The sequence below is a fragment of the Amblyraja radiata genome, chromosome 9 (genome assembly GCF_010909765.2).
Source record: "Amblyraja radiata isolate CabotCenter1 chromosome 9, sAmbRad1.1.pri, whole genome shotgun sequence".
In the NCBI taxonomy this organism is placed as follows: Eukaryota; Metazoa; Chordata; class Chondrichthyes; order Rajiformes; family Rajidae; genus Amblyraja; species Amblyraja radiata.
In genome coordinates, this window is record NC_045964.1 from 33,185,518 (window position 1) to 33,204,835 (window position 19,318).

General features: G+C 43.4%; 1 long non-coding RNA gene across 1 annotated transcript; it reads right to left on the reverse strand.

Annotated features, from left to right (window-relative positions):
- Positions 1-1,987: 1,987 nt before the first annotated feature.
- On the reverse strand, positions 1,988-18,050 carry LOC116977331. Its single transcript, XR_004413186.1, has 3 exons — positions 18,040-18,050; positions 3,809-3,813; positions 1,988-2,022 (listed from the first exon to the last, which is right to left on the reverse strand). It is a non-coding gene; the product is annotated as an uncharacterized LOC116977331 (long non-coding RNA).
- Between the last annotated feature and the right edge of the window lie 1,268 nt (positions 18,051-19,318).

A 19,318-nucleotide genomic window follows, 5' to 3' on the forward strand; every position in this document is an offset into this window, starting at 1 on the left:
ACTGAAGGAAATCACATGTATATCACTCTTATATATCGGTGAGACCAAGCACAGACTGGGCGATCGTTTTGCTGAACATCTTCGTTCAGTTTGCTTTGGCCCACATGATCTCTCGGTTATCAACCACTTTAACTCCCCTTCCCGTTCCCACACTGACCTTTCTGTCCTGGGCCTCCTCCACTGTCACAGTGAGACCACAGGCAAATTGGAGAACAGCACCTCATATTCCGGCTGGGCAGCTTGCAACCCAGCGGTATGAAATTGATTTCTCTAATTTCAAGTAACCCTGGTATCCCTCCCCGCTCTCTGTCCCTCCCCTACCCTAGTCATACTAGTTTCACTGTCATCCTGCTGAGTTTCACTGTTTGTAATATTGTTTATCACCTACTCCACAGCCAACAATGGACCATTGTGTGCTCCACCTTTCTTTGATCATCATTGATGGCTTTGATTTGACCTTTTACATATTGTAGGAGTTGTAATGTCTCCTCTGACATTTTGCTGTCAGGTAGACTTTAAATCTAGGGACCCCGACAGTCCTTTCAGGTGAGACAGAGGTTCACATTGCACCTCCTCTAACTTCATCACCACCAGGGGCGCCTCACGATTGGCAGCCTCGCCAACAGAATGTCTGTTTTTCGTCTTATTTTGTTATTTTTAGTGTGTTTTAAAAGTATGTGTTAATGTTCTCTGGTTTGTTTTATGTGGGGGGAGCGAGAGGGGGTCGGGGAAAACTTTTTTTTAATCTCTTACCTTGCCGGAGATGTGTTTGTTTTCCGGGTAGTATCTCCGGTCACTCTGCGGCCTAACATCATGGAGCTGGGGCCCTCGCTCGAGACTGACTTTGAGCCCCACCGCGGGGCATGGACTTGCCATCGGAGCCAATCCCTTACCTGGGATCGCTCCAACCATGGCCTGCGGACTTTACCATCGAGAGCTCGCAGTCTCGGGTAGAGACCGTAGATGTCAGGAGCTCCAACGACACAGAAGGTTTAACAAGCCCCGACCTGAGGTCAGATCGCTCGGTGCAGGGAGCTAAGATTCTCCCCGATGCAGGTGCTTGATCGCCCTGACGCAGAGGGCCCGAACGCCGACTACGGGAGTAAGATCGTCCTGTCAATTGAAGGCTCAAGGCCCCCGACCACCGGAGAACAAAGAAGGGAAGAGATTGAACTTTTTTTCACTTTCCATCACAGTGAGGAATGTGGAGGAGTCGCTGTGGTGGATGTTTATGTTAAAATGTATTTTCTGTGTTCTGTTGCTTTTTATTTGTATGACTGACTTGGCAAATGAAATTCCTCGTATGTTGCAAAACATACTTGGCTAATAAGAATTATTATATTGTATTGTATTGTATCTACTGCTTCCGATGTGTGCTCCTGTACATCGGCCAGATTAAACGTAGACTCGCAACCTTTTTCACTGCACACGTATGCTCGGTCCACCGAGGCCAATGCGATTTCCCAGTTGCCAACCATTTCAATTCCCCTTCCCATTCCCATGCTGACCTTTCTGTCCTGGGCCTCCTCCATTGCAGTGTGAGGCCACACACAAACTGGAAGAACAACACCTCATATTTCGCTTGGAAATCTTACAACCCAGATGAACGTGAATTCTCTAATTTTAAGTAACTTCTACTAACATTCACCTCCCCTCCCCCCTTGCTCCCTTCCTCCATCCTAGTCATATAACCAGTTCCACAGTTCGCCACATTTTATCCTTCTTGAGTTCACACCTTCCCTAGCCAACAATGGGCCTATCAGGGCACCTCCATCCCTGAGGTCATTTGTTGCTGGCCCTGAATGGTCCTGCTCTTTTCTCGCCTCTTGCTCTTCATTTCTCCAACCCACCCACTCCCTACCTCCTACTTACAGTCTGAAGAAGGGACCTGACCTGAAACATCACCTATCCTTTTCCTCCAGAGATGCTGCTGGGCCCCTGAGTTACTCCAGCACTTTGTGTCTATCTTTAATTCTAGGGTGTCTAAAGAAGGGTACCGACCCAGAACAGCATCTATCCATGCTTACCCAGAGATATTGCCTGACCCGCTGAGTTACTCCAGCACTTTGTGTCTTTTTATGTGAACCAGCACCTGCAGTTCTTTGTTGCTACTCTAATTCCAGGGCACCTGACACTTGGAACATGCTGATCTCCTCAAGGAATTTTGGGGGACTATAGGAGCCATTTAACTGTTGGAGATCCGATGGGCTGTGAGCTTTGGGCAATAGATCATGTCAAGTTTACTTTAGTTTAGTTTATTGTCACAAGTACCAAGATAATATGAAAAGCATTTTGTTGCGTGTTATCCAGTCAGTGGAAAGACTATACATGATTACAATCGAGCCGTCCAGGGTGTGCATATACAGGATAAAAGGAATAACGTTTAGTGCGAGGTAAAGTTCAATTAAAGATAGTACAAGATATTTAAGATAGTCCATGAGGTACAGAAGTTTGAAAATGCATACCTCTAGATTCAGGGACAGTTTCTTCCCAGCTGTTATCAGGCGAATGAACCATCCTTTCAACAACTAGAGAGTGGACCTGAGCTGCCATCTACCGCATTGGAATCTCTTGGACTACCTTTAATCAAAATTTACTGGACTTTATCTTGCTCTAAACATTATTCCCTTTATCAATCACAGAGAGAATGTGTAAACACTACACACAGACAGTACCCAAAGTTAGGTTCGAACCCACGACTCTGACGCTGTGAAGCAGCAACTCTACCAGCTGAGCCACTGTGCTGCCCTAATTTTGATAATGGACTCTTTTGCATTTAGTTTTAGTTTTAGGGATACAGTGTGGAAACCGGCACTTCGGCCCACCGAGTCCATGTTGACCAAAGATCACCCATACACTAGTTCTATCCTGCACACTAAGGACAACTTAGAGAAGCCAATTTACCTACAAACAAGCACGTCTTTGGGATGTGGGAAAAAAACGGAGTACCCGGTGAAAATGCACGTGATCACAGGTGATTGATAAAAAAATACATCTCTTGATGCTCCTGAACACATCATCAGTGATGTAACCTGGGGTCATTGGCTGTTTCGGGTCTTTCAACATCAGACACCCTCACCCAGGCGACCCAGCCGTGGTTGATCAGACCACGACTTGTGTTCAGGTGGCATTCGCTCCTCCCCATGGACCTCCTCTCCTGATCCAGAGCCATCTCGAGGCTTTCTCCGCTGCCTCTGTGGTGTTCTTGATGGTTCTTCTCCTCGCCATTCCGTTGATGCCCAGGAAACTCAAGGCTTTGTAGAGCGATTGCCCAGCAAAACCTCTGCAGCCAACCTCGATGGGCATACACCTCGCCTTCCAGCCCTGCTTGCGGCAGTCTATGACCAGCTCTTCATACTTGGTCATCTTCCTCTCGTGGGCCTCCTCCAGACCGTCCTCCCACAGCACAGTCAGTTCCAACAAGACGATGTTTTTGGTCGCCTCCGAGACCAGGAGGATGTTTGGCCTCAGGGTGGTCGTGTGGCAATGTGCTGTGGGAACTTCAGCTGTTTCACCAGGTCTACAGCAAGCTGCCAGTCCTGCGCAGTCACCAGGATTCCTGACGGAGAAGGTACAAACTCCGTGATCCATATTTGAAAGAGGCTAATGCAAAAGACACTCAGATGAAACTGAGTGCCATTTGATGTTCGAGGTAGCTGTGAGAACAGCTGTCTTTTTTTTTGCAAAATAGAAGATAACCAAAGCTAAACAGCAATAAAACCAATGGACCATGACTCCCAGAACTATAATTACAGAGTAGTGCTAGCAATCTTTGACTAAATTAAACCTGCATGAGTAAATGGCAAACTTCCCCTCCCACTAATCAGACCAAAAGAAACAACTGCAGTATTAGATCTAGACGGCCTTGGGTAACATTGTGATCACTGAACAATGTTATCCATGGAAAATATAAATGTTTGATAAAATAACTGGACCTCCCTGATCTCCAACAAAAGTGCATATGTACAAGATTACTTTTTTTTTAATATAGTTGCCGAATATCAGTCCTCATTTCCACACTAATGGACAAAGGTTCATTGTGGTCTTTAACTGGATAAAAATATCAGTCATCATTACAGATCACAGCAACAAAGAAGTTATGTTGCATAAATAACCCAAACCTAAATCAGGGAGGGCCTGGAATGTTATCAAGCATCCATATTTCCTTCGGAAAGCATTCTGAAAATTGTGCAGAATGGAATGTCACACAATTAGACCAAAATTTCAATAATAAAGTATAGAGGTTGAGTATATAAATATAGTATTGAGTAGAGAAGTTGGGAGGTCATGTTACAGTTATATAAGATGTTGGTTTTAGAGTATTGTGTTCAGTTTTGGTCACTGTGTTCTCAGAAAGATGTTGTCAAGCTGGAAAGGGTGCAAAGAAGATTTACAAGGATGTTGCCAGGACTTGAGGGCCTGAGCTATCTGGAGAGGGCAGGCTAGGACTTTATTCCTTGGTGCGCAGGGATGATCTTATAGAAGTGTACAGAATCATGAGAGGCAGAGATCAATGCACAATCTTTTGCCCAGAGTAGGGGAATCGAGAACCAGAGGACATGGGTTTATAGTGAGGGTGGAAAGATTTAATAGGAACCTGAAGGGTAAATTTTTCACACAAAGGATAATAATAATAATAATAATAAATTTTATTTAATGGGCGCCTTTCAGACATCTCAAGGACACCTTACACAGTAATCGGAATAAAAACATATAATCGGAATAGAACAGGTAAAAAAGACATCACAGAGACACAAATTAAAAACAGAATTCAATCCAAAAACAGAAAATCATAAACACAGTGTGAAGAGAGAGCAGCGGCAGCCAAAGCGCGGCAGCGTCCACTCTCTCTTCACGGCAGCCATAATGGTTGTGTGGAACAAGCTGCCAGAGAGGGTAATAATAATGATAATGATAATAATAATAATAATAATAATAATAATAATAATAATAATAATAATAATAATAATAATATTTTATTGTCATTGCACATATGTGCAACGAGATTTGGTATGCAGCTTCCATCCGGTCATAACTAAAACAACTAATAAAATTTAGATTTAGATACCCCGAGAAACATGATTTATAAAAAGAACAGTAAAACAGTCTAAATGCAAATGTGTCTGTGCCGGGTCGATGTGCGACGTGACCATCCGAGGGAGACAGTTCATGGGGGTGGGGGGCACTCAGCAGGGCCAGTTCAGAGCAGCTATAGCTCTGGGGATGAAGTCTGGAGGTGCGCTGTTGAGGCAGGTACTATCGCAACATTTAAGAAACATTTGGACAGGTACATGGATAGGATTGGTTTAGAAGAATGTGGGCCAAACGCAGGCAGGTAGGATTAGTGTAAATGGGGCATGTTGGTCGCTTTGAGCAAGTTGGGCCAAAGGGCAGGGTTTCCACACTGTATGATTCTATGACTCTATGAATATCGTGACTGGTTATATTTTCTGATTTCATTTAACATTCACAGGCTTATCTTTTTCCGTGATTCACTTCCCATTACCGACTAGATATTACTGGGTGCATGTGCCTTACAGTACACCAGTAGGCAAATGTAATATTACAGGAATCCAAGTGACATAACAGAAGCAGTAAGTGGTTAATAGTCTTGTATTCGGGGAATCATTGCATCATTACTGGTGACATGAAAATGACAAGGAATGAAATGAGGCTTTAACTGGCAGGAGGAAACTGGTATTCATCTCAAACTGCGAAGAATTAAACAACAGTACATTTGCTTAATAAGGCTATAGTTAATGATGCATCAGCTCAATAGCGCAATAGGAGCTTGAGTTGATTAGAACATCAGTTGGCAGGCAGTGAGTTCATTTAGTTTGGTTACCCAAGATCATTGTAGAACCTGCTGCATTACTCACTATAACTACTGGAGTTTGCTCCACAAAAGGTTATTTAAAAACATTTGTTATTTTCCTTATCCTCCGTATTGACAGGAGGGATTCTAAAATAATCTCTTCTTCTGATATATTGAGCATGCATTGAAACAATGCTTTTGAATCTGACAGCATTTGTTTTGTGCTAAGGACAAATCAGGACTGCAAACCCATCCCCCCACCCTTTCGTCGTCTATTATTTTTGCTTACGGTAATTAATTCTATCTGCCAGTTAGTGACTGATCAAATTGATTAGGTCACATTATAGTCATTTAAATGAACATATTTTGCTGGGTGTAGATTCAGGTATTTCCCTGTAGTATTATTTAACATTTGAAATCTTGTCAGCTTCCCTGTAGAATTAGGAAAAAAACACTGTAAATTGTTAACTAGCATTATGAATGTGGCCACATATAATGCCTGTTATGGCAAATGTTCAAAACATTTCCTTATAGAGCCAAATGCAGAATTTTCTAAATACATCAGTGTTAAAAGAAACATCTAACTTCAAGCTGCCTCGGTAAGGCTACCAACATAATCAAGGACTAGTCTCACTCCCTCTTCTCCCCTCTCCCATCAGGCAAGAGGTACAGAAGTGTGAAACTGCACACCTCCAGATTCAAGGACAGTTTCTTCCCAGCTGTTATCAGGCAACTGAACTGTCCTTTCATCAACTAGAGAGCGGCCCTGACCTGCCATCGACCTCATTGAATACCCTCGGACTATATTTAATCAGACTTTACTGGACTTTATCTTGCACTAAATGCGATCCCCTTTATCCTGTATTTGAACATTGTGGATGGCTGGATTGTCATGATGTATAGTCTTTCCGCTGACTGGTTAACATGCAACAAAAGCTTTTCACTGCACCTCAGTACCCATGACAATAAACTAAACTGATTAGTGATTTCCAGTTATCAAAGGTTTCTCTATCAGAGCTTGCACAAAAACATCATTAATGTACATTTGGTCATAGTGAAAAGGTGGTGATCTTGCTCAATCCCTCTAGTTATCCGCTCACCTTTTAGTATTTACTTTTCAAGAAAGGTACAATTATTAATCCATGTAAAAATCAAATGGTGTTTTTGTGCATTTGGATAAATCATATCCCCGCACCCTTCCTGAGGTCATCTGTTACCAGCCCTGATTTGTTCTGGCCTTTTCTCATCCCCAGTTCCCCACCTGCTCCCCCAACTCTATCTTTCAGTCTGAAGAAAGCAAATGGCATGATAAACATAGAAACATCGAAAAATAGAAACATTGAAAATAGGTGCGGGAGGAGGACATTTGGCCCTTCGATCCAGCACCGTCATTCCTTGTGATCATCCACAATCAGCAACCCATGCCTGCCTTCTCCCCATACCCCTTGATTTGGCTAGCCCCAAGTGCTCTATCTATTCTGTTAATTCCAGATCTAAACTTACCCCCCTGGTATCGTTCAGCCAAACACCGAATACAAGCATTGGAATTCCAACTCTATTTTATTGTATACAATGCCGCGGGACCAATCCTCGCAACCACTTACTCTAGCCTAGCGCAAATAGAACGGACTAAAGACTAACGAACAGACTAAAACTGTGCTCCCCACCCCTTTACACCCCTCAAAACTAAGGGCGGGAACATACTTGGGGGAGGCAACCCCCAACGAGCCAATTACCGATACCGGCTGCAAAACACATAGAATGACATCTCTTTGGCCCAATCATATAATAGTACATAACATAGTTTCAACACATAGCACTTAGGGAGAAACACTTCCATTAAGTAAAGAAACATTACCATTAGATAAAGAAACATCTTTGGTGAGACCACCCTTCTGGACCAATCACAAGTATTGGCAGTGAGGCACTGCAACATAGTTGAGACATAACATTTCCCCAACCAATCACAAGCATGTCTTTAGTATCAGGGCGTAGCTTCACCTGCAGAATCCCAGACACATTGGCAACTTGCAGGACATCTGGCAAGAAACCTTCTGCAACCCCTTCCCAAGCTTCAAACTCCCTGGAGCCATTTATGTCACTTGGGCCCCCAGCTCCCTGCAAATGATGTCACCCTTAGTGAAGCAGGTTTCACAGACCTTTTCCATTTTCCCAAATACACAAACCTCTGCATATTCACATTCTACAGTAATTCATCCAGTGAATCGGCCTCTAATGCCTTCTGTGGCAGAGAATTCCACAAATTCACAACTCTCTGGGTGAAAAAGTTTTTTCTCATCTCAGTTTTAAATGGCCTCCCCTTTATTCTTGGATGGTGGTCCTAGGAACATTTGTCCTGCATCTAGCTTGTCCAGTCCCTGTATAATTTTATATGTTTCTATAAAATCCCCTCTTATTCTTCTAAACTTCAGTGAATACAAGCCCAGTCTTTCCAATCTTTCCTCATATGATAGTCCCGCCATCCCGGATATTAACCCCGTGAACCTACACTGCACTCCCTCAATAGCAAGGATGTTCTTTCTCAAATTTGGAGACCAAAACTGCACACAATACTTCAGATGTGGTCTCACCAGGGCCCTGTACAACGGCAGAAGGACCTCTTTACTCCTATACTAAAATTCTCTCATAATGAAGACCAACATGCCATTAGCTTTCTTCACTGCCTGCTGTACCTGCATGTTTACTTTCAGTGACTGCTGCACAAGGACACCCAGGTCTCGTTGCACTTCCCTTTTCCCTAATCTGACACCATTGAGATAATAATCTGCCTCCTTGTTTAGATTAGATTAGATTAGATTGCCTTTATTGTCATTCAGACCGAAGTCTGAACGAAAGTAGATAACCTCACATCTATCTACATTATACTGCATCTGCCATGCAACTGCCCACTCACTCAACCTATCCAAGTCACCCTGCAACCACCTAGCATCCTCTTCGCAGTTCACACTGCCACCCAGCTTTGTGTCATCTGCAAATTTACTGGTGTTACTTTTAATTCCATCATCTAAATCATTAATATATATTGTAAATAGTTGCAGCCCCAGCACCGAGCCTTGCGGCACTCCACTCGCCACTGCCTGCCATTCTGACAGGAATCTGTTTATTCATACTCTTTGTTTCCTGTCTGCCAACCAATTCTCTGTCCATGTCAATATCATACCCCCAATTCCATGTGCTCTAATTTTGCCCATTAATCTGCTGGGTGGGACCTTATCAAAGGCTTTCTGAAAGTCCAGATACACTACATCTACTGACTCTTCTTCATCCATTTTACTTGTCACATCCTCAAAAAATTCCAGAAGATTAGTCAAGCAGGATTTCTCCTTCATAAATCCATGCTGACTTGGACCAATCCTTTTACTGCTATCCAATGGCGCCGTTATTACTTCTTTAATAATTGTTTCCAGCATCTTCCTCACCACCAATGTCAGGCTAATTGGTCTATAATTCTCTGTTTTCTCTCTTGCTCCTTTCTTGCAAAGTGGGATAACATTAGCTACCCTCCAATCCACAGGAACTGATCATGAATCTATAGAACATTGGAAAATGATCACCAATGCGTCCACTCCTTGAGTATATCGAATGCAGGCTCAAAGGGCTGAGTGGCCTACTCCTGAACCTATTTTCTATTTTTCTATGTTTCTGGTTTAAGAAAGGTTCTGACCCGAAACGTCACCTATTCCTTTCCTCCAGAGATGCTGACCCGCTGAGTTACTCCAGCATTTTGTGTATCTTTGGTATAAGACAGCACCTGCAGGTTCTTCCCACACGATATTTGGCATGGGTTCTCTAGATGTCAGATTTAAATGATTTTTTAAGCCATCAGATGAGAACAACTCGTTCATACTCATTTTCAACTCCACCAAAGATAGTTTCATTTCCCATGAAAAGGCACAGAAATGTTATCAAAATGTAAGCTGTCATTCCCCACTGATCCATCCTCTCTGTAGACTTTAATTTATCCTTCCACTGCATTATCTGCTTTGATGGGACTTTGTTTACTGCTCAAGATGTAAACAGATTTAAAGCTGATGAGAATCAGTTTTTTTCCTGATCCATTTTTCAGCTCTTTCGAATGTTATTTTGTTATCATGCTGGAAGTGAATGCTTGAGCAAAGATGTGTTTGTTAGCAAAGATTGACAGAATAATTTGTTTATTTTAATACTGATCTATTTAGAAAATTCTATACATGGCTTTGCAAGGAAAACTTTTGAATGTATTGGGTTTGCACTCGCTGTGACTCAGCATCAATCATCTCTTAACGGCCTGTCCCACTTGCGTGTCCTTGGCACGCAAATTACACGACCTTGTGGTCGCGTTGAGCAGCGATGGTCCCGCGAAGGTCGGGCGCGATTACATGCGTCCGCACAGCTGTCTGGAGCGCGTGACGTCATTTGAAGATGGACACAAAGCAGGAGTAACTCAGCGGGACCGGCAGCATCTCTGGAGAGAAGCAATGGGTGCCGTTTCGTGTCGAGACTCTTCTTCAGTCGGACAAGAAGGGTCTTGACCCGAAACTTCACCCATTACTTCTCTCCAGAGATGCTGCCGGTCCCGCTGAGTCACTCCTGCATTTTGTGTCTATCTTCAACTTTCTTGGCCCCGCTCTGGGAGTAGAAGTGGAGGCGGATCCGGACCGCAACGGCCGTGAGCCCCAGGCCGAGTTTGGCGACCGTTTGCCTGCTTCTGCTGCTGTTGTAGGTGAGACGTTGCATCGCACCAGGGTCTTGGACCTGTCCCACTTTGGCCGTCAGTTCCGTGACAGGCCGTTGGTGCGCGAAGATTTCGTTCACTACAAATATTTTGGAGCCCCGCGCAATGTCGCGCACAACTACATACCCCTCCGCGCTTCTAAGTGGGACCGGCCCCGCATGGCCATACGATGTTCGTGCTCCTCGATGCGACCACGAGGTCGCATAATTTGCATGCCAAGGACACGTAAGTGGGACAGGTGCTTTAGTTTTAGATTTTCTTAGTTTTGTTTATTATTGTCACGTGTACAGTGAAAAGCTTTTGTGTTGCATGCCATCCAGTCAAGAAAAGACCATACGGGGTGACAATCAAGCCATCCACAGTGTACAGGTACAGGATAACGGGCATGAAGGGTATAACATGGAAGATATAGTCCAATTAAAGATAGTTCAAAGAACTCCAATGGGGTAGATGGGAGGCCAGGACTGCAGTCTAGCCGGTGAGGAAGGTTCAGTTGCCTGATAGCAGCTGGGGAAAAATTGTCCCTACAGATCCTATAGTCCTTAAATTAACTAGTTTAGAGATACAGCATGGAAACAGGCCCCTCAGCCCACAGAGTCCGTGCCGACCAGCGATCACCCAAACACTAGTTCTATCCCACACAGTAGGGACTATTTACAGAATCTAATCAACCTACAAACCCGATTACTTATTCTATCCATTGAGCTGCTGCCTCCACATGGATTTCCTCCAGGTGCTCTGGTTTCCTCCCTCATCCCAAAGACAGTGGATTAGTAGGTTAATTGGCCTATGTAAATTGCCTCTAATGTGCAGGGGATAGATGTAAAACATGGATAACATAAAACTATATGGCTGGCTTGGATTTGGTGGGCCAAAGGGCCATGCGATATCTTGCATAAAGGGCCCTATATCTTGGATCATGTTCTCAAGAAAACGTGACCAAGGTTTCCCAATTTGGGGAACTTGCCTGTTTCCATGCTATATATTTCAATCAATCCATTTTCTATAAGGCTACTAAAAAAACTGCAGATCCTGGTTCATACCAAAGATAGACACAACGATAACTTAGTGGGTCAGACAGCATCTCAGGAGAACAATGATGGGTGACTTTTCAGGTCGGGACCCTTCTTCAGTTTCATTTCAGTCTGAAGAAGGGCCCCAACCCAAAACATCACCTGTCCATGGTCTCCACAGATACTGCCTGACCCGCTGAGTCACTCCAGCACTTCATGTTTTCTTTCTCCAGTTGATATAGCTCTGTGTCAAAGTTCCAGCTGAGTGTCTAGATCCTTGGGTTAGTCTCACTGCCACTGTTTTCATTGTTGATTCCATCCTATTCTATGGGATTTGACACTTATTAACGGAGATAAATAGTAACCAACATCCCATCTATTGCTTTCAATTTTATGTTGAATCAATTTGATATTGAATCAACTAATTCAATGCTCTACTTCTCAGTAAATTGGTAAGTTAGTCAATGGTGGTAATACATTCCTGTAATTTGTAGATGTGGCAACCATAAAACAAGAAGGGAGTTTTGTAATTCATCTGCTTTTGACCTCGCTTTGCGTATTTTAGAAGCAAGAGAGGGGTGTTAGGTACAAGAATCCTGTCCCTTTTATAGATACCCATCCAAAAGAACCTATCAATCTCCACTTTAAAAATACACAAAGATTTGACCTCCACCGCCGTCTGTGGCAATGAATTCCACAGGTTCATCATCTTCTGGCTAAAGAAATTCCACCTCATCTCCTTTCCAAAGGTACATCCTTTTATTCTGAGGCTGTGCCTGTGCCTTGAACATAGAACAGTACAGCACAAACAAGAACTGATCAACCTCCGCTTTAAAAATACGCAAAGACGTGGCCCCCACCACCGTCTGTGGCAATGAACTCCACAGATGATGAGGTGTGAAGATTGGTGCACAGGGTTACTGACCGGACCCAGGAATTACTTGGTTCAGCAACTGTACAATTGATTTGTGCTTCTGCCCTTTGCTAATGAAATGTGGCACCTTATTTCCTATTTTTACTGCAGCTCAGGGACCATATTTTCACGATTCAAGAAAAACACAAGAGAAATGCCTGCCCTTTTAGTTGGAATTTATGGCATGCTGCTTAACTAATGCGAGAGTGTTGTTTTGTGCTGGGTTATTCCTGAGAATATTGTTTTGTTACTGGGAACAGAATGGCCACAGATTAAAGGTGCCCACAAGCATCATCCTGCAACACTTCTCCAATAGATAATGTAAATGGTAGTTCTCACAGGTAGATGGGGTAGTCAAAAAGCCTTTCAGCACTTTGGCCTATATCAGTCAGATTATTGAGTATAGAAGTTGGGAGGTCATGTCACGGTTGTATAAGATGTTGGTGAGGCCACATTTAAAGTATTGTGTTTAGTTTTGGGCATCATGTTACAGGAAAGATGTTGTCAAGCTGGAAAGAGTGCAGAGAAGATTTATGAGCAGGTTGCCAGGATTCAAGGGCCTGAGCCATAGGGAGAAGTCCTTGGAGTGCAGGAGGATGAGGGGTGATCTTATAGAGATGTATAAATTCTTGAGGGGAATAGATCAGGTTAATGCCCAGATAATTTTGTCTAGATTAGGGGAGTCGAGAACCAGAGGACATAGGTATAAGGTGATGGGGGAAGCTGTAATAGGAAGCTGAGGGGAAACTTTATTACACAAAGGGTGGCGGTTATATGGAACGAGCTGTCGAAGGAGGTAGTTGAGACATATATTATTGCAAAAGAAACATTAAGACAGGTACGTGGACAGGACAGGTTTAGAGGGTTATGGAGCAAACAGGTTTGTAGGCTAGTGGAATCAAGGGATATGGGGAGAAGGCAGGCACGGGTTATTGATTGGGGACGATCAGCCATGATCACGATGAATGGCGGTGCTGGCTCGAAGGACCGAATGGCCTCCTCCTGCACCTATTTTCTATGTTTCTATGTTAATTGGCTTCAATAAAAATTGCAAATTGTCCCTAGTGTGTAGGGTAGTGCTAGTGTAGGAGGTGATCGCTGGTCGGTGTGGACTTGGCGGGTCGAATGGCCTGGTTTTGCACTGTATCTCAAAGCTCTTAAAAAAAAATCATTCCCTGCAGGTTAATTCTGGAACAGTGAGCACCTTTGACTGAAGATGGTGAAACCTGATGTGGTCACGCTAAATCTTTTCTTCACGTTGGATGTTTGTCATGCAGTCTTTCCATGTAGTGTCATAAATATAGATTAAAGAATTAGATTCCACCCTGGTTTATTTACAATGCACTTTATTCACATTTTCTATTAAACTTCCTTGCATCAAAAGGCCATTTATCAAGAGGAAATGAAACACTCAGCCAGAAATTGAAATCAAAAGTATAAAAAAGGAGGTGCCTTCATATTTAGATGGATATCTGAATAAATATTGGTGTCTCTAAACAAAATGTAATTTCCTTCCATGCCTAATCCTTTTATTACTATGCAAAGCTCCCCCTGGGATATGCTGGTACTATAATAAAGACAAAAGAATGCATCTTATCTCTAAACATGGTAAGTTTTCCCACTAAATAGTCTCTGCCTCTCCTGGGTTAAATCTGTGAAGTCTGTTCTCTTAATCTATATTTATGATGCTGCTTGAAAGAAGGCTGCTATGATTTTATTTTACTTATAAATTCTAAATTTAAGTATCCAATGCTTAGATAATATTGCTGCAGGGAATCTCTAAATATATAAATATATATAAAATGAAAAGGAGCTGGGAGACGAAAAACCGAGTTCAATTAATCTGCAAGACTGGGATAATCATATTGAACAAAGGGAGGTATCTTCAGTGTTCCTTAAAACAATTTCAATTGATTGGAGATTCAATGACCAAGAGGCATACAATTAAAACTATTCCCCACAGAACAAAAAGGAGTTGTTTGAACATGCAATGCTTGTCTAAAAACAATAATGGCAGACAAATTCATATTAGCTTTTGGAAGGGGAAAAAAAGGTAAATATTTGAAAATGTAGAGAAAACAGAAGGGAATGAAACAGAACTAATGCTGTTGCAGAGAGGCAGCTGATGAATGAAGCACGAAATGTTTGTTTCAGGCTCGACAATATTCCACTAATGATTTAGATTTGTGATGGAGATTTTGCAACCAGAATTGTGGTGAATGGTTCACAAATTAACCTCCTCATACCAAACTGCACAAGACTGCACAGTGGCGCTGAGGGTAGAGCTGCTGCCTCACAGTGCTAGAAACCTGGGTATGATCCTGATCTCGGGTGCTGTCTGTACGGAGTTTGTATGTTCTCCCTGTGACTGTGTCGGTTTTTTCCGGGTGCTCCGGTTTTCTACCTTGCTCCAAAAAAGTGCAGGTTTGTACACTAATTGGCTTCTGTACATTGTCCCTAGTGTATAGGTTAGAACTCATGGTCAATCATGGGTCGGTGGGGACTCAGTCAGCTGATGGGCCTGCTTCCACGCCGTATCTCCAAACTAAACTAAAGCAAAAAAAGAAGTGGTATGACCACAGGCACCAGACTCTCCTCTCTAACAAGACCTAAACTTTGGATTTGCAAATAAATGCTTAGATGTTCAGAATGCCCCCCAAAAATAGTAACTCTGGAATAGTAACTCAAGAGATCTGGCAACATCTCTGGGGAACATGGACAGGTGATATTTCGGGTCGTGATCCCTCTTCAGTCTGATTGTGGGGAGAAGCCAGGAGAGGGGAGAGGCAGGATAAAGTGTGGCAGATAATAGGCGGATGCAGGCGAGGGGGCAGATGGTTGGAACAAAGGCCAGAGATAAAAGCAGAAGGTGTGAGAGGATTGAAGAGTTGCGGATTGTGAAACCAGTGGGGAGGAAAGTAGCAGGAGTGGGGTGGGGGGGGGGAGGGGGGGGGGGAATAGGTGGTAGTCTAGTCCCTTACCCTGGTGAAATGGCTGTGGCTATTTGTCTTATCTATGCCCCTCATAGTTTTATAGATTTCTATAAGGTCACCCCTCAGTCGCCTACACTCAAGTGGGAAAAGTTTTAACTTCTCTAGCCACTCCTTACAAGTGAAACCCTCCAATTACAAGAACATCTTTGTAATTCTTTTCTTATATCCTTTCCAGTTTAATGATACCTTTACCATAGCAGGACAAATGGAATGGTGCACAGTATTCCTAATGTGGCCCGGCCAATGTCTTGTATATTTGTAACATGACATCTTAGTGCCCTGTCCAATGAAAGTAACTGTACCAAAGGCTTCCTTCGCCACCTTGTGTTGCCACTTTCAAGGAATGATGTACCTGCACCCAAAGACCTCTGTGTTCTCTAACACTCTCCAGGGCCTTTCCATGCACTGTGTAAGAACTGGCCTGGTTTCTTTGACCAAAATGCCGCACCTCCCATTTATCTGAATTAAACAATAACATTGTATACTTTTCCGCTGCAATACTGCATCTAGACGGGAGACTACTGAAGAAAATGTCACCCATTCCTTCTCTCCAGAGATACTGCCTATCCCGCTGAGTTACTCCAGCATTTTATGTCTATCTTTGAAGTAAACAAGCATCTGCAGTTCCTTCCTACACATTTAGTTTGCTCAATTTCTTGAGTGCAGCCATCAGTTCTATCAGTGGTGCAGCAGTGAATTACCTAATGAATCCCCTGTATCAGGAACGCACTGATGGCAGTTTACATCGGGGATTGTTGTGCCTGCTGTCAGCTGGAGAGTTGCTGGACTCCTGTAGCATTTCCCATATCCTGTCTTTGAAGAGCTGATGCGGAGTATTTTTCAAATAAATAATTCTGTTTGAAGGTTGAACTGGTAGTGTTGCTAATTGAGAGTGTTTGCAAGTTGCTGCAGGTGCCATTGGCTCAGAGGAGGGAGACAGCTGGTACCCAGGTATGTATCTCAAAGGATCACTCCACTCACACCTTGGCCAGCAGGGTAATGTCCCGACTGCCTCCGTTTACCCAGCAGTGTTATAAAGAGAGAGAGAGGGAGAGGGAGAGGGAGAGAGACTGAAAAGGTATCAAAAAAGGAGAGAGACTGAAAAGATGCCAAAAGAAGCAGGCAACATCAACAGAGACCCACACCACTCTGGCCACACATTCATTTCACTCCTGCCATCGGGAAGAGAGTGTACGAATCTGAAAACTGTAACATCCAGGTTCAGGAACAGCATCTACTCTACAACCATCAGGCTATTGAGCATCACAAACACCAACTAACCTGCAAACCAGGACCTGTCTTGGTTACATTAGGGACTTCGGGCTTTTGTTTTGTATTGCACTAATATTAGTTTTTTTTTTAAATTTATCGAACCTCTTTTATTGTTTGTTTAATGTTATCTATTGAGTATTGTGTTTACAGACCTAATCTGCTGCTGCAAGTAAGAATATCATTGTTCTGTTTCAGTGCACAGGACAATTAATCTCTCCAGACTCTTGACTCTTGAAACTGATGGAAAATTTCAGATTCCGGTCCCATTGAGCTTGTTTGGGATGCCCAAACTATCTCGGGTTGCATGGACCGGCACAAACAAAGATGGACCCGGGGGCTGCTGCCCACAGGGGGACGCTCGGAAGCCCTGAAGACTGTTGAGGAGGGGGGCCACTGGTGACGGCGGACACGAGGAGTGGGCCGGTAGGACAGGGTATTGCCTCCAGCGCCTCAACATCAGCTGCAGGAGGGGTCCCCGGGACTCAGAGACAGTCAGGCAAGGAGAGGGGTGTGGGTACACGGGCTGAGACGGGTCGAGGGTGACGGAGGAGGACTGCAGCGGCCTGGGCCTTTCCTGGGCTTACCTGAATCGGGAGCAATTCCAAACATCGAGCACCGCTCCCTGTTTAAAAAAAAACTTGCCCCGTGCATTTCCATTAAACTTTCCCCCTCTCACCTGATACCTATGCCCTGGGAAAAGGGTTCTGACTGTCTACCCTAACTATGAATTACCGAATCTCCAAACCCATCATCTTGCAACTCAAGACCAATGGAATCTTGAGTCCCCTCTCCTGTTTGTCGAAAATGGATAGTGACTGGGATAATTTAAAACTAGTCAGAGGATCCTGATTCACTTTGTGGCTTTCAGTACCGCCTCCATCTTTGCCATCACCTGGTTTATCCGGCAATTGAGGATCGTCAGGAAACTGGGAAAACACAAAAAAAGCACAGGAGGGTGGCACAGTGGCGCAGCAATATTGTGGCTGCCTTACAGCGCCGGAGACCTGGGTTTGAACCTGGCTATGGATGCTGTCTGTACGGAGTTTGCACGTTCTCCCTGTAATTACGTGGGTTTTCTCCGGGTGCTCTGTTTTCCACCCACATACTAATGATGTGCTGGTTTGTAGGTTAATTGGCTTCTGTGATTTGTACATTGTCCCTAGTGCGTAAGATAGTGTCAGTGTATGGGGTGATCCCTGGTCGGTGTGGACTCAGTGGGCCAAAGGGCTGGTTTCCCTAAAAGAATAAAATGTAAGCAATTGTTGAAGCAAGGCTTTTGCTCAACATCTATTATTTACCAGGGAAATTTAAGAATGATTAGATATGATGGACATGGAATACAGTTTTTCATTGTAACCATCGATCACTGTCTAAGGATTAAACATTAAGAAACCTTGTCACACAAGAGATTAACATTTTTAGATAATTACTCAGGCATAACTAAAATGTGCTAAAGCACCCAACAGTTACCACTCTATTTCTGAAACGGGAACAGTTTTGGTTGACTAGACATGTTTAATTTTGAGATACAGTGTGGAAGCAGACCCTTCAGCGCACTGAATCCACGCCCACCATCGATCAGTCGTACACCCTAGTTCTACATAATCCCACATTCATCCACTCGCCACACATTAGTGGCAGTTTACAGAGTCCAATTAACCTACAAACCTTCGGGAGGTTAATACAGTTTTTGCTCAGTTATGGTCTGGGTGACCAAATGCTATCACATCTATTATCTTACATTACATCCATTTCTGAGTTAAAAAAAAAATATATATATATATTCCACCATACAATTAATTATATAGATTCTCTAGAAATGCACGGTAAATTGCCAAATAGACTTCTCATATCATTCACCTTTTGATTTTTCTAAACACACCCCATTATTGTGTGCGTGGAGTATATATCAGCCAACTGTTTAATGCATCTGAAGAGCTCATTTATAACAATGCATCGAAATACATAACATTATTGGTGTGACCAGATCTGCAAAAACAACGGAAGTTCAGGTAAATATCGTTTTATTATGAAATGAAACATATTAATTAATAAGTGGTATATTAAGCATAACTTACGTCATTTATAGGCTTCACTATAAATATCAATGGACTGGAATTGAAGAAAATGAAAAAGTCATAGAGTCTCACAGCAGGAACCATACCGACCAAGATGCCCCATCTAAGCTAGTCCCATTGGCCCGTGTTTGGCCCATATCCCTCTGAATTTTACCTCTCCATGTACCTGCCCAAATGTCCCTTAAATTCTGTTATCGAACCTGCCTCAACTACCTGCTCTGGCAACTTGTTCCATATACCCACCATCCTCAGTGAAAAACATTGCTCCTCAGGTGAGGCGAGGAGGGGATAGTTAAGGTGAGGGGGGGAAAGATTTAATAGGAACCTGAGGGTTGGTGCTGCCAGAGGAGGCAGTTGAGGCAGGTACTATTGAACCGTTTAAGAACCATTTAGACAGGTACATGGATAGGATAGGCTTAGAGAGATATGGGCCAAGCTCAGGCAGGTGGGACTAGATGGGGCATGTTGGTTGGTGTCAAGTCAAGTCACATTTATTTAT